The following is a 13,922-nucleotide window of genomic DNA, read 5'->3' as shown; positions in this document are numbered from 1 at the left end:
CATTTGGTGATCTGGCAGGTGCTGGCCGTCCATCCGTCCGTCCGTCTTGGATCGAGTTTGAGGGAGGCCCGTTTTTTGTGTCGTACGGCACTGTGGAATCTAATCTTCCCCACTTGCTTTGTAGAGGAGGAACTCAGAATGCACATGAGAAAACAGACCATCACTTTAACTGAAGATTCATAGCAAAAAATGCTTCCTTGGTTGAAGAGTTGCTAGAGTGCATTAGCTTGAGACTGTGTTTTCCCTACAAGCCACCCATTGTCTGAACAGAGGTAGAGGTAGCAAGGTACATTTGAAAGCTGATTATACAAGGTGCAGAGTATGCATTGGCCGGGAATCGAACCCGGGTCAACTGCTTGGCAAGCAGCTATTCTCTCCACTATACCACCAATGCCCTGACAGACCCTTATTTAGTCATCTATCAACTGTTTTTCTTGCAGGGCTATGACACACTCACTCTTACTCAGGAATCTTTCTATTTCTCCCTGAAATAAGAGAGAAGTCTAAAGCGTGAAACTTGTGCTTGCTTGGATTCATTCTCCAGATGCGCACAATTGCTTTCATCTAAGGCTAAAATGTTCACAACTTCAGTACAATGCACTATGCCAATTAATTTGCCAGTTAGGATTGAGATTACCACAGTCTTGCAACCTGTACCGTGTGCACTGCTTTCGGGTCCCTGATGGTCTAGTGGCTAGGATTCGGCGCTCTCACCGCCGCGGCCAGGGTTCGATTCCCGGTCAGGGAATGAGGGAACCAGGTTTTGGCACTGTTAGTAGCGTAAACCAAAGACATTTCTGCTGTTTTTTTCCAATGACATGACAAGAATGTCAATTTAATCGAGCCCTGTCACAAATTCAATAGGACGTTGGTTTGTAAGGAGTCATCCTATGCGCACCACTTGATTTGAAATAACACTTTACAGCCAGCAGATTTACTACTTCTCTTTAGAGAAGGGCTCGCTTAACTCTTTCCAGCAGCTCTAGGACCATTGTGGCTTTTAAAAACTAAAAGAATGATCAAGTTTTTCTGATACTTTGATGTGTAACACGGTGCTTAATAACATTTTGAGCAGCAAAGACAAATGCTATTTGTCATTAAATGACATGGGCATCCACGAATGATACGGAAAAAGAGAAATTTCATGGTCTATTGTCGGACAAAATGTTTTTGTCCGCGGACTTGAACCATTTGGTGATCTGGCAGGTGCTGGCCGTCCATCCGTCCGTCCGTCTTGGATCGAGTTTGAGGGAGGCCCTTTTTTTGTGTCGTACGGCACTGTGGAATCTAATCTTCCCCACTTGCTTTGTAGAGGAGGAACTCAGAATGCACATGAGAAAACAGACCATCACTTTAACTGAAGATTCATAGCAAAAAATGCTTCCTTGGTTGAAGAGTTGCTAGAGTGCATTAGCTTGAGACTGTGTTTTCCCTACAAGTCACCCATTGTCTGAACAGAGGTAGAGGTAGCAAGGTACATTTGAAAGCTGATTATACAAGGTGCAGAGTATGCATTGGCCGGGAATCGAACCCGGGTCAACTGCTTGGCAAGCAGCTATTCTCTCCACTATACCACCAATGCCCTGACAGACCCTTATTTAGTCATCTATCAACTGTTTTTCTTGCAGGGCTATGACACACTCACTCTTACTCAGGAATCTTTCTATTTCTCCCTGAAATAAGAGAGAAGTCTAAAGCGTGAAACTTGTGCTTGCTTGGATTCATTCTCCAGATGCGCACAATTGCTTTCATCTAAGGCTAAAATGTTCACAACTTCAGTACAATGCACTAGGCCAAATAATTTGCCAGTTAGGATTGAGATTACCACAGTCTTGCAACCTGTACCGTGTGCACTGCTTTCGGGTCCCTGATGGTCTAGTGGCTAGGATTCGGCGCTCTCACCGCCGCGGCCCGGGTTCGATTCCCGGTCAGGGAATGAGGGAACCAGGTTTTGGCACTGTTAGTAGCGTAAACCAAAGACATTTCTGCTGTTTTTTTCCAATGACATGACAAGAATGTCAATTTAATCGAGCCCTGTCACAAATTCAATAGGACGTTGGTTTGTAAGGAGTCATCCTATGCGCACCACTTGATTTGAAATAACACTTTACAGCCAGCAGATTTACTACTTCTCTTTAGAGAAGGGCTCGCTTAACTCTTTCCAGCAGCTCTAGGACCATTGTGGCTTTTAAAAACTAAAAGAATGATCAAGTTTTTCTGATACTTTGATGTGTAACACGGTGCTTAATAACATTTTGAGCAGCAAAGACAAATGCTATTTGTCATTAAATGACATGGGCATCCACGAATGATACGGAAAAAGAGAAATTTCATGGTCTATTGTCGGACAAAATGTTTTTGTCCGCGGACTTGAACCATTTGGTGATCTGGCAGGTGCTGGCCGTCCATCCGTCCGTCCGTCTTGGATCGAGTTTGAGGGAGGCCCTTTTTTTGTGTCGTACGGCACTGTGGAATCTAATCTTCCCCACTTGCTTTGTAGAGGAGGAACTTAGAATGCACATGAGAAAACAGACCATCACTTTAACTGAAGAGTCATAGCAAAAAATGCTTCCTTGGTTGAAGAGTTGCTAGAGTGCATTAGCTTGAGACTGTGTTTTCCCTACAAGCCACCCATTGTCTGAACAGAGGTAGAGGTAGCAAGGTACATTTGAAAGCTGATTATACAAGGTGGAGAGTATGCATTGGCCGGGAATCGAACCCTGGTCAACTGCTTGGCAAGCAGCTATTCTCTCCACTATACCACCAATGCCCTGACAGACACTTATTTAGTCATCTATCAACTGTTTTTCTTGCAGGGCTATGACACACTCACTCTTACTCAGGAATCTTTCTATTTCTCCCTGAAATAAGAGAGAAGTCTAAAGCGTGAAACTTGTGCTTGCTTGGATTCATTCTCCAGATGCGCACAATTGCTTTCATCTAAGGCTAAAATGTTCACAACTTCAGTACAATGCACTATGCCAATTAATTTGCCAGTTAGGATTGAGATTACCACAGTCTTGCAACCTGTACCGTGTGCACTGCTTTCGGGTCCCTGATGGTCTAGTGGCTAGGATTCGGCGCTCTCACCGCCGCGGCCCGGGTTCGATTCCCGGTCAGGGAATGAGGGAACCAGGTTTTGGCACTGTTAGTAGCGTAAACCAAAGACATTTCTGCTGTTTTTTTCCAATGACATGACAAGAATGTCAATTTAATCGAGCCCTGTCACAAATTCAATAGGACGTTGGTTTGTAAGGAGTCATCCTATGCGCACCACTTGATTTGAAATAACACTTTACAGCCAGCAGATTTACTACTTCTCTTTAGAGAAGGGCTCGCTTAACTCTTTCCAGCAGCTCTAGGACCATTGTGGCTTTTAAAAACTAAAAGAATGATCAAGTTTTTCTGATACTTTGATGTGTAACACGGTGCTTAATAACATTTTGAGCAGCAAAGACAAATGCTATTTGTCATTAAATGACATGGGCATCCACGAATGATACGGAAAAAGAGAAATTTCATGGTCTATTGTCGGACAAAATGTTTTTGTCCGCGGACTTGAACCATTTGGTGATCTGGCAGGTGCTGGCCGTCCATCCGTCCGTCCGTCTTGGATCGAGTTTGAGGGAGGCCCTTTTTTTGTGTCGTACGGCACTGTGGAATCTAATCTTCCCCACTTGCTTTGTAGAGGAGGAACTTAGAATGCACATGAGAAAACAGACCATCACTTTAACTGAAGAGTCATAGCAAAAAATGCTTCCTTGGTTGAAGAGTTGCTAGAGTGCATTAGCTTGAGACTGTGTTTTCCCTACAAGCCACCCATTGTCTGAACAGAGGTAGAGGTAGCAAGGTACATTTGAAAGCTGATTATACAAGGTGCAGAGTATGCATTGGCCGGGAATCGAACCCTGGTCAACTGCTTGGCAAGCAGCTATTCTCTCCACTATACCACCAATGCCCTGACAGACACTTATTTAGTCATCTATCAACTGTTTTTCTTGCAGGGCTATGACACACTCACTCTTACTCAGGAATCTTTCTATTTCTCCCTGAAATAAGAGAGAAGTCTAAAGCGTGAAACTTGTGCTTGCTTGGATTCATTCTCCAGATGCGCACAATTGCTTTCATCTAAGGCTAAAATGTTCACAACTTCAGTACAATGCACTATGCCAATTAATTTGCCAGTTAGGATTGAGATTACCACAGTCTTGCAACCTGTACCGTGTGCACTGCTTTCGGGTCCCTGATGGTCTAGTGGCTAGGATTCGGCGCTCTCACCGCCGCGGCCCGGGTTCGATTCCCGGTCAGGGAATGAGGGAACCAGGTTTTGGCACTGTTAGTAGCGTAAACCAAAGACATTTCTGCTGTTTTTTTCCAATGACATGACAAGAATGTCAATTTAATCGAGCCCTGTCACAAATTCAATAGGACGTTGGTTTGTAAGGAGTCATCCTATGCGCACCACTTGATTTGAAATAACACTTTACAGCCAGCAGATTTACTACTTCTCTTTAGAGAAGGGCTCGCTTAACTCTTTCCAGCAGCTCTAGGACCATTGTGGCTTTTAAAAACTAAAAGAATGATCAATTTTTTCTGATACTTTGATGTGTAACACGGTGCTTAATAACATTTTGAGCAGCAAAGACAAATGCTATTTGTCATTAAATGACATGGGCATCCACGAATGATACGGAAAAAGAGAAATTTCATGGTCTATTGTCGGACAAAATGTTTTTGTCCGCGGACTTGAACCATTTGGTGATCTGGCAGGTGCTGGCCGTCCATCCGTCCGTCCGTCTTGGATCGAGTTTGAGGGAGGCCCGTTTTTTGTGTCGTACGGCACTGTGGAATCTAATCTTCCCCACTTGCTTTGTAGAGGAGGAACTCAGAATGCACATGAGAAAACAGACCATCACTTTAACTGAAGATTCATAGCAAAAAATGCTTCCTTGGTTGAAGAGTTGCTAGAGTGCATTAGCTTGAGACTGTGTTTTCCCTACAAGTCACCCATTGTCTGAACAGAGGTAGAGGTAGCAAGGTACATTTGAAAGCTGATTATACAAGGTGCAGAGTATGCATTGGCCGGGAATCGAACCCGGGTCAACTGCTTGGCAAGCAGCTATTCTCTCCACTATACCACCAATGCCCTGACAGACCCTTATTTAGTCATCTATCAACTGTTTTTCTTGCAGGGCTATGACACACTCACTCTTACTCAGGAATCTTTCTATTTCTCCCTGAAATAAGAGAGAAGTCTAAAGCGTGAAACTTGTGCTTGCTTGGATTCATTCTCCAGATGCGCACAATTGCTTTCATCTAAGGCTAAAATGTTCACAACTTCAGTACAATGCACTATGCCAATTAATTTGCCAGTTAGGATTGAGATTACCACAGTCTTGCAACCTGTACCGTGTGCACTGCTTTCGGGTCCCTGATGGTCTAGTGGCTAGGATTCGGCGCTCTCACCGCCGCGGCCCGGGTTCGATTCCCGGTCAGGGAATGAGGGAACCAGGTTTTGGCACTGTTAGTAGCGTAAACCAAAGACATTTCTGCTGTTTTTTTCCAATGACATGACAAGAATGTCAATTTAATCGAGCCCTGTCACAAATTCAATAGGACGTTGGTTTGTAAGGAGTCATCCTATGCGCACCACTTGATTTGAAATAACACTTTACAGCCAGCAGATTTACTACTTCTCTTTAGAGAAGGGCTCGCTTAACTCTTTCCAGCAGCTCTAGGACCATTGTGGCTTTTAAAAACTAAAAGAATGATCAAGTTTTTCTGATACTTTGATGTGTAACACGGTGCTTAATAACATTTTGAGCAGCAAAGACAAATGCTATTTGTCATTAAATGACATGGGCATCCACGAATGATACGGAAAAAGAGAAATTTCATGGTCTATTGTCGGACAAAATGTTTTTGTCCGCGGACTTGAACCATTTGGTGATCTGGCAGGTGCTGGCCGTCCATCCGTCCGTCCGTCTTGGATCGAGTTTGAGGGAGGCCCTTTTTTTGTGTCGTACGGCACTGTGGAATCTAATCTTCCCCACTTGCTTTGTAGAGGAGGAACTTAGAATGCACATGAGAAAACAGACCATCACTTTAACTGAAGAGTCATAGCAAAAAATGCTTCCTTGGTTGAAGAGTTGCTAGAGTGCATTAGCTTGAGACTGTGTTTTCCCTACAAGCCACCCATTGTCTGAACAGAGGTAGAGGTAGCAAGGTACATTTGAAAGCTGATTATACAAGGTGGAGAGTATGCATTGGCCGGGAATCGAACCCTGGTCAACTGCTTGGCAAGCAGCTATTCTCTCCACTATACCACCAATGCCCTGACAGACACTTATTTAGTCATCTATCAACTGTTTTTCTTGCAGGGCTATGACACACTCACTCTTACTCAGGAATCTTTCTATTTCTCCCTGAAATAAGAGAGAAGTCTAAAGCGTGAAACTTGTGCTTGCTTGGATTCATTCTCCAGATGCGCACAATTGCTTTCATCTAAGGCTAAAATGTTCACAACTTCAGTACAATGCACTATGCCAATTAATTTGCCAGTTAGGATTGAGATTACCACAGTCTTGCAACCTGTACCGTGTGCACTGCTTTCGGGTCCCTGATGGTCTAGTGGCTAGGATTCGGCGCTCTCACCGCCGCGGCCCGGGTTCGATTCCCGGTCAGGGAATGAGGGAACCAGGTTTTGGCACTGTTAGTAGCGTAAACCAAAGACATTTCTGCTGTTTTTTTCCAATGACATGACAAGAATGTCAATTTAATCGAGCCCTGTCACAAATTCAATAGGACGTTGGTTTGTAAGGAGTCATCCTATGCGCACCACTTGATTTGAAATAACACTTTACAGCCAGCAGATTTACTACTTCTCTTTAGAGAAGGGCTCGCTTAACTCTTTCCAGCAGCTCTAGGACCATTGTGGCTTTTAAAAACTAAAAGAATGATCAATTTTTTCTGATACTTTGATGTGTAACACGGTGCTTAATAACATTTTGAGCAGCAAAGACAAATGCTATTTGTCATTAAATGACATGGGCATCCACGAATGATACGGAAAAAGAGAAATTTCATGGTCTATTGTCGGACAAAATGTTTTTGTCCGCGGACTTGAACCATTTGGTGATCTGGCAGGTGCTGGCCGTCCATCTGTCCGTCCGTCTTGGATCGAGTTTGAGGGAGGCCCGTTTTTTGTGTCGTACGGCACTGTGGAATCTAATCTTCCCCACTTGCTTTGTAGAGGAGGAACTCAGAATGCACATGAGAAAACAGACCATCACTTTAACTGAAGATTCATAGCAAAAAATGCTTCCTTGGTTGAAGAGTTGCTAGAGTGCATTAGCTTGAGACTGTGTTTTCCCTACAAGTCACCCATTGTCTGAACAGAGGTAGAGGTAGCAAGGTACATTTGAAAGCTGATTATACAAGGTGCAGAGTATGCATTGGCCGGGAATCGAACCCGGGTCAACTGCTTGGCAAGCAGCTATTCTCTCCACTATACCACCAATGCCCTGACAGACCCTTATTTAGTCATCTATCAACTGTTTTTCTTGCAGGGCTATGACACACTCACTCTTACTCAGGAATCTTTCTATTTCTCCCTGAAATAAGAGAGAAGTCTAAAGCGTGAAACTTGTGCTTGCTTGGATTCATTCTCCAGATGCGCACAATTGCTTTCATCTAAGGCTAAAATGTTCACAACTTCAGTACAATGCACTATGCCAATTAATTTGCCAGTTAGGATTGAGATTACCACAGTCTTGCAACCTGTACCGTGTGCACTGCTTTCGGGTCCCTGATGGTCTAGTGGCTAGGATTCGGCGCTCTCACCGCCGCGGCCCGGGTTCGATTCCCGGTCAGGGAATGAGGGAACCAGGTTTTGGCACTGTTAGTAGCGTAAACCAAAGACATTTCTGCTGTTTTTTTCCAATGACATGACAAGAATGTCAATTTAATCGAGCCCTGTCACAAATTCAATAGGACGTTGGTTTGTAAGGAGTCATCCTATGCGCACCACTTGATTTGAAATAACACTTTACAGCCAGCAGATTTACTACTTCTCTTTAGAGAAGGGCTCGCTTAACTCTTTCCAGCAGCTCTAGGACCATTGTGGCTTTTAAAAACTAAAAGAATGATCAAGTTTTTCTGATACTTTGATGTGTAACACGGTGCTTAATAACATTTTGAGCAGCAAAGACAAATGCTATTTGTCATTAAATGACATGGGCATCCACGAATGATACGGAAAAAGAGAAATTTCATGGTCTATTGTCGGACAAAATGTTTTTGTCCGCGGACTTGAACCATTTGGTGATCTGGCAGGTGCTGGCCGTCCATCCGTCCGTCCGTCTTGGATCGAGTTTGAGGGAGGCCCGTTTTTTGTGTCGTACGGCGTACGTGTGGAATCTAATCTTCCCCACTTGCTTTGTAGAGGAGGAACTCAGAATGCACATGAGAAAACAGACCATCACTTTAACTGAAGAGTCATAGCAAAAAATGCTTCCTTGGTTGAAGAGTTGGTAGAGTGCATTAGCTTGAGACTGTGTTTTCCCTACAAGCCACCCATTGTCTGAACCGAGGTAGAGGTAGCAAGGTACATTTGAAAGCTGATTATACAAGGTGCAGAGTATGCATTGGCCGGGAATCGAACCCTGGTCAACTGCTTGGCAAGCAGCTATTCTCTCCACTATACCACCAATGCCCTGACAGACACTTATTTAGTCATCTATCAACTGTTTTTCTTGCAGGGCTATGACACACTCACTCTTACTCAGGAATCTTTCTATTTCTCCCTGAAATAAGAGAGAAGTCTAAAGCGTGAAACTTGTGCTTGCTTGGATTCATTCTCCAGATGCGCACAATTGCTTTCATCTAAGGCTAAAATGTTCACAACTTCAGTACAATGCACTATGCCAATTAATTTGCCAGTCAGGAATGAGTTTACCACAGTCTTGCAACCTGTACCGTGTGCACTGCTTTCTGGTCCCTGATGGTCTAGTGGCCAGGATTTGGCGCTCTCACCGCCGCGGCCCGGGTTCGATTCCCGGTCAGGGAATGAGGGAACCAGGTTTTGGCACTGTGAGTAGCGTAAACCAAAGACATTTCTGCTGTTGTTTTCCAATGACATGACTAGAATGTCAATTTAATCGAGCCCTGTCACAAATTCAATAGGACGTTGGTTTGTAAGGAGTCATCCTATGCGCACCACTTGATTTGAAATAACACTTTACAGCCAGCAGATTTACTACTTCTCTTTAGAGAAGGGCTCGCTTAACTCTTTCCAGCAGCTCTAGGACCATTGTGGCTTTTAAAAACTAAAAGAATGATCAAGTTTTTCTGATACTTTGATGTGTAACATGGTGCTTAATAACATTTTGAGCAGCAAAGACAAATGCTATTTGTCATTAAATGACATGGGCATCCACGAATGATACGGAAAAAGAGAAATTTCATGGTCTATTGTCGGACAAAATGTTTTTGTCCGCGGACTTGGACCATTTGGTGATCTGGCAGGTGCTGGCCGTCCATCCGTCCGTCCGTCTTGGATCGAGTTTGAGGGAGGCCCGTTTTTTGTGTCGTACGGCACTGTGGAATCTAATCTTCCCCACTTGCTTTGTAGAGGAGGAACTTAGAATGCACATGAGAAAACAGACCATCACTTTAACTGAAGAGTCATAGCAAAAAATGCTTCCTTGGTTGAAGAGTTGCTAGAGTGCATTAGCTTGAGACTGTGTTTTCCCTACAAGCCACCCATATTCTGAGCAGAGGTAGAGGTAGCAAGGTACATTTGAAAGCTGATTATACAAGGTGCAGAGTATGCATTGGCCGGGAATCGAACCCTGGTCAACTGCTTGGCAAGCAGCTATTCTCTCCACTATACCACCAATGCCCTGACAGACAATTATTTAGTCATCTATCAACTGTTTTTCTTGCAGGGCTATGACACACTCACTCTTACTCAGGAATCTTTCTATTTCTCCCTGAAATAAGAGAGAAGTCTAAAGCGTGAAACTTGTGCTTGCTTGGATTCATTCTCCAGATGCGCACAATTGCTTTCATCTAAGGCTAAAATGTTCACAACTTCAGTACAATGCACTATGCCAATTAATTTGCCAGTTAGGATTGAGATTACCACAGTCTTGCAACCTGTACCGTGTGCACTGCTTTCGGGTCCCTGATGGTCTAGTGGCTAGGATTCGGCGCTCTCACCGCCGCGGCCGGGGTTCGATTCCCGGTCAGGGAATGAGGGAACCAGGTTTTGGCACTGTTAGTAGCGTAAACCAAAGACATTTCTGCTGTTTTTTTCCAATGACATGACAAGAATGTCAATTTAATCGAGCCCTGTCACAAATTCAATAGGACGTTGGTTTGTAAGGAGTCATCCTATGCGCACCACTTGATTTGAAATAACACTTTACAGCCAGCAGATTTACTACTTCTCTTTAGAGAAGGGCTCGCTTAACTCTTTCCAGCAGCTCTAGGACCATTGTGGCTTTTAAAAACTAAAGGAATGATCAAGTTTTTCTGATACTTTGATGTGTAACATGGTGCTTAATAACATTTTGAGCAGCAAAGACAAATGCTATTTGTCATTAAATGACATGGGCATCCACGAATGATACGGAAAAAGAGAAATTTCATGGTCTATTGTCGGACAAAATGTTTTTGTCCGCGGACTTGGACCATTTGGTGATCTGGCAGGTGCTGGCCGTCCATCCGTCCGTCCGTCTTGGATCGAGTTTGAGGGAGGCCCGTTTTTTGTGTCGTACGGCACTGTGGAATCTAATCTTCCCCACTTGCTTTGTAGAGGAACTTAGAATGCACATGAGAAAACAGACCATCACTTTAACTGAAGAGTCATAGCAAGAAATGCTTCCTTGGTTGAAGAGTTGCTAGAGTGCATTAAGCTGGAGACTGTGTTTCCCCTACAAGCCACCCATATTCTGAGCAGAGGTAGAGATAGCAAGGTACATTTGAAAGCTGATTATACAAGGAGCAGAGAATGCATTGGCCGGGAATCGAACCCGGGTCAACTGCTTGGCAAGCAGCTATTCTCTCCACTATACCACCAATGCCCTGACAGACCCTTATTTAGTCATCTATCAACTGTTTTTCTTGCAGGGCTATGACACACTCACTCTTACTCAGGAATCTTTCTATTTCTCCCTGAAATAAGAGAGAAGTCTAAAGCGTGAAACTTGTGCTTGCTTGGATTCATTCTCCAGATGCGCACAATTGCTTTCATCTAAGGCTAAAATGTTCACAACTTCAGTACAATGCACTATGCCAATTAATTTGCCAGTTAGGATTGAGATTACCACAGTCTTGCAACCTGTACCGTGTGCACTGCTTTCGGGTCCCTGATGGTCTAGTGGCTAGGATTCGGCGCTCTCACCGCCGCGGCCGGGGTTCGATTCCCGGTCAGGGAATGAGGGAACCAGGTTTTGGCACTGTTAGTAGCGTAAACCAAAGACATTTCTGCTGTTTTTTTCCAATGACATGACAAGAATGTCAATTTAATCGAGCCCTGTCACAAATTCAATAGGACGTTGGTTTGTAAGGAGTCATCCTATGCGCACCACTTGATTTGAAATAACACTTTACAGCCAGCAGATTTACTACTTCTCTTTAGAGAAGGGCTCGCTTAACTCTTTCCAGCAGCTCTAGGACCATTGTGGCTTTTAAAAACTAAAAGAATGATCAAGTTTTTCTGATACTTTGATGTGTAACACGGTGCTTAATAACATTTTGAGCAGCAAAGACAAATGCTATTTGTCATTAAATGACATGGGCATCCACGAATGATACGGAAAAAGAGAAATTTCATGGTCTATTGTCGGACAAAATGTTTTTGTCCGCGGACTTGAACCATTTGGTGATCTGGCAGGTGCTGGCCGTCCATCCGTCCGTTCGTCTTGGATCGAGTTTGAGGGAGGCCCGTTTTTTGTGTCGTACGGCGTACGTGTGGAATCTAATCTTCCCCACTTGCTTTGTAGAGGAGGAACTCAGAATGCACATGAGAAAACAGACCATCACTTTAACTGAAGATTCATAGCAAAAAATGCTTCCTTGGTTGAAGAGTTGGTAGAGTGCATTAGCTTGAGACTGTGTTTTCCCTACAAGCCACCCATTGTCTGAACAGAGGTAGAGGTAGCAAGGTACATTTGAAAGCTGATTATACAAGGTGCAGAGTATGCATTGGCCGGGAATCGAACCCTGGTCAACTGCTTGGCAAGCAGCTATTCTCTCCACTATACCACCAATGCCCTGACAGACACTTATTTAGTCATCTATCAACTGTTTTTCTTGCAGGGCTATGACACACTCACTCTTACTCAGGAATCTTTCTATTTCTCCCTGAAATAAGAGAGAAGTCTAAAGCGTGAAACTTGTGCTTGCTTGGATTCATTCTCCAGATGCGCACAATTGCTTTCATCTAAGGCTAAAATGTTCACAACTTCAGTACAATGCACTATGCCAATTAATTTGCCAGTCAGGAATGAGTTTACCACAGTCTTGCAACCTGTACCGTGTGCACTGCTTTCTGGTCCCTGATGGTCTAGTGGCCAGGATTTGGCGCTCTCACCGCCGCGGCCCGGGTTCGATTCCCGGTCAGGGAATGAGGGAACCAGGTTTTGGCACTGTGAGTAGCGTAAACCAAAGACATTTCTGCTGTTGTTTTCCAATGACATGACTAGAATGTCAATTTAATCGAGCCCTGTCACAAATTCAATAGGACGTTGGTTTGTAAGGAGTCATCCTATGCGCACCACTTGATTTGAAATAACACTTTACAGCCAGCAGATTTACTACTTCTCTTTAGAGAAGGGCTCGCTTAACTCTTTCCAGCAGCTCTAGGACCATTGTGGCTTTTAAAAACTAAAAGAATGATCAAGTTTTTCTGATACTTTGATGTGTAACATGGTGCTTAATAACATTTTGAGCAGCAAAGACAAATGCTATTTGTCATTAAATGACATGGGCATCCACGAATGATACGGAAAAAGAGAAATTTCATGGTCTATTGTCGGACAAAATGTTTTTGTCCGCGGACTTGGACCATTTGGTGATCTGGCAGGTGCTGGCCGTCCATCCGTCCGTCCGTCTTGGATCGAGTTTGAGGGAGGCCCGTTTTTTGTGTCGTACGGCACTGTGGAATCTAATCTTCCCCACTTGCTTTGTAGAGGAGGAACTTAGAATGCACATGAGAAAACAGACCATCACTTTAACTGAAGAGTCATAGCAAAAAATGCTTCCTTGGTTGAAGAGTTGCTAGAGTGCATTAGCTTGAGACTGTGTTTTCCCTACAAGCCACCCATATTCTGAGCAGAGGTAGAGGTAGCAAGGTACATTTGAAAGCTGATTATACAAGGTGCAGAGTATGCATTGGCCGGGAATCGAACCCTGGTCAACTGCTTGGCAAGCAGCTATTCTCTCCACTATACCACCAATGCCCTGACAGACAATTATTTAGTCATCTATCAACTGTTTTTCTTGCAGGGCTATGACACACTCACTCTTACTCAGGAATCTTTCTATTTCTCCCTGAAATAAGAGAGAAGTCTAAAGCGTGAAACTTGTGCTTGCTTGGATTCATTCTCCAGATGCGCACAATTGCTTTCATCTAAGGCTAAAATGTTCACAACTTCAGTACAATGCACTATGCCAATTAATTTGCCAGTTAGGATTGAGATTACCACAGTCTTGCAACCTGTACCGTGTGCACTGCTTTCGGGTCCCTGATGGTCTAGTGGCTAGGATTCGGCGCTCTCACCGCCGCGGCCGGGGTTCGATTCCCGGTCAGGGAATGAGGGAACCAGGTTTTGGCACTGTTAGTAGCGTAAACCAAAGACATTTCTGCTGTTTTTTTCCAATGACATGACAAGAATGTCAATTTAATCGAGCCCTGT

The 13,922-nt window shown here is 44.0% G+C and overlaps 17 non-coding genes across 17 annotated transcripts; 12 read left to right on the top strand and 5 right to left on the bottom strand.

Moving 5' to 3' along the window:
- Positions 1-322: 322 nt before the first annotated feature.
- On the bottom strand, positions 323-394 carry trnag-gcc (transfer RNA glycine (anticodon GCC)). The gene has a single exon. It is a non-coding gene; the product is annotated as a tRNA-Gly (tRNA).
- Positions 395-676: 282 nt separating this feature from the next.
- Positions 677-748, top strand: trnae-cuc (transfer RNA glutamic acid (anticodon CUC)). Its single transcript has one exon. It is a non-coding gene; the product is annotated as a tRNA-Glu (tRNA).
- A 762-nt stretch (positions 749-1,510) lies between these two features.
- Positions 1,511-1,582, bottom strand: trnag-gcc (transfer RNA glycine (anticodon GCC)). Its single transcript has one exon. It is a non-coding gene; the product is annotated as a tRNA-Gly (tRNA).
- Positions 1,583-1,864: 282 nt separating this feature from the next.
- Positions 1,865-1,936, top strand: trnae-cuc (transfer RNA glutamic acid (anticodon CUC)). Its single transcript has one exon. It is a non-coding gene; the product is annotated as a tRNA-Glu (tRNA).
- Positions 1,937-3,052: 1,116 nt separating this feature from the next.
- trnae-cuc (transfer RNA glutamic acid (anticodon CUC)) lies at positions 3,053-3,124 on the top strand. Its single transcript has one exon. It is a non-coding gene; the product is annotated as a tRNA-Glu (tRNA).
- Positions 3,125-4,240: 1,116 nt separating this feature from the next.
- On the top strand, positions 4,241-4,312 carry trnae-cuc (transfer RNA glutamic acid (anticodon CUC)). The gene has a single exon. It is a non-coding gene; the product is annotated as a tRNA-Glu (tRNA).
- A 762-nt stretch (positions 4,313-5,074) lies between these two features.
- On the bottom strand, positions 5,075-5,146 carry trnag-gcc (transfer RNA glycine (anticodon GCC)). Its single transcript has one exon. It is a non-coding gene; the product is annotated as a tRNA-Gly (tRNA).
- Positions 5,147-5,428: 282 nt separating this feature from the next.
- Positions 5,429-5,500, top strand: trnae-cuc (transfer RNA glutamic acid (anticodon CUC)). Its single transcript has one exon. It is a non-coding gene; the product is annotated as a tRNA-Glu (tRNA).
- A 1,116-nt stretch (positions 5,501-6,616) lies between these two features.
- Positions 6,617-6,688, top strand: trnae-cuc (transfer RNA glutamic acid (anticodon CUC)). Its single transcript has one exon. It is a non-coding gene; the product is annotated as a tRNA-Glu (tRNA).
- Positions 6,689-7,450: 762 nt separating this feature from the next.
- Positions 7,451-7,522, bottom strand: trnag-gcc (transfer RNA glycine (anticodon GCC)). Its single transcript has one exon. It is a non-coding gene; the product is annotated as a tRNA-Gly (tRNA).
- Positions 7,523-7,804: 282 nt separating this feature from the next.
- Positions 7,805-7,876, top strand: trnae-cuc (transfer RNA glutamic acid (anticodon CUC)). Its single transcript has one exon. It is a non-coding gene; the product is annotated as a tRNA-Glu (tRNA).
- Positions 7,877-8,995: 1,119 nt separating this feature from the next.
- On the top strand, positions 8,996-9,067 carry trnae-cuc (transfer RNA glutamic acid (anticodon CUC)). The gene has a single exon. It is a non-coding gene; the product is annotated as a tRNA-Glu (tRNA).
- Positions 9,068-10,183: 1,116 nt separating this feature from the next.
- trnae-cuc (transfer RNA glutamic acid (anticodon CUC)) lies at positions 10,184-10,255 on the top strand. Its single transcript has one exon. It is a non-coding gene; the product is annotated as a tRNA-Glu (tRNA).
- A 760-nt stretch (positions 10,256-11,015) lies between these two features.
- On the bottom strand, positions 11,016-11,087 carry trnag-gcc (transfer RNA glycine (anticodon GCC)). The gene has a single exon. It is a non-coding gene; the product is annotated as a tRNA-Gly (tRNA).
- A 282-nt stretch (positions 11,088-11,369) lies between these two features.
- Positions 11,370-11,441, top strand: trnae-cuc (transfer RNA glutamic acid (anticodon CUC)). The gene has a single exon. It is a non-coding gene; the product is annotated as a tRNA-Glu (tRNA).
- Positions 11,442-12,560: 1,119 nt separating this feature from the next.
- trnae-cuc (transfer RNA glutamic acid (anticodon CUC)) lies at positions 12,561-12,632 on the top strand. Its single transcript has one exon. It is a non-coding gene; the product is annotated as a tRNA-Glu (tRNA).
- A 1,116-nt stretch (positions 12,633-13,748) lies between these two features.
- Positions 13,749-13,820, top strand: trnae-cuc (transfer RNA glutamic acid (anticodon CUC)). Its single transcript has one exon. It is a non-coding gene; the product is annotated as a tRNA-Glu (tRNA).
- The last annotated feature ends 102 nt before the right edge of the window (positions 13,821-13,922 follow it).

Source organism: Odontesthes bonariensis, chromosome 8 (genome assembly GCF_027942865.1).
Source record: "Odontesthes bonariensis isolate fOdoBon6 chromosome 8, fOdoBon6.hap1, whole genome shotgun sequence".
NCBI classification, from domain to species: domain Eukaryota; kingdom Metazoa; phylum Chordata; class Actinopteri; order Atheriniformes; family Atherinopsidae; genus Odontesthes; species Odontesthes bonariensis.
Note: the sequence above shows the minus strand (reverse complement) of the source record. Positions and strands in the feature narration are given on the sequence as shown.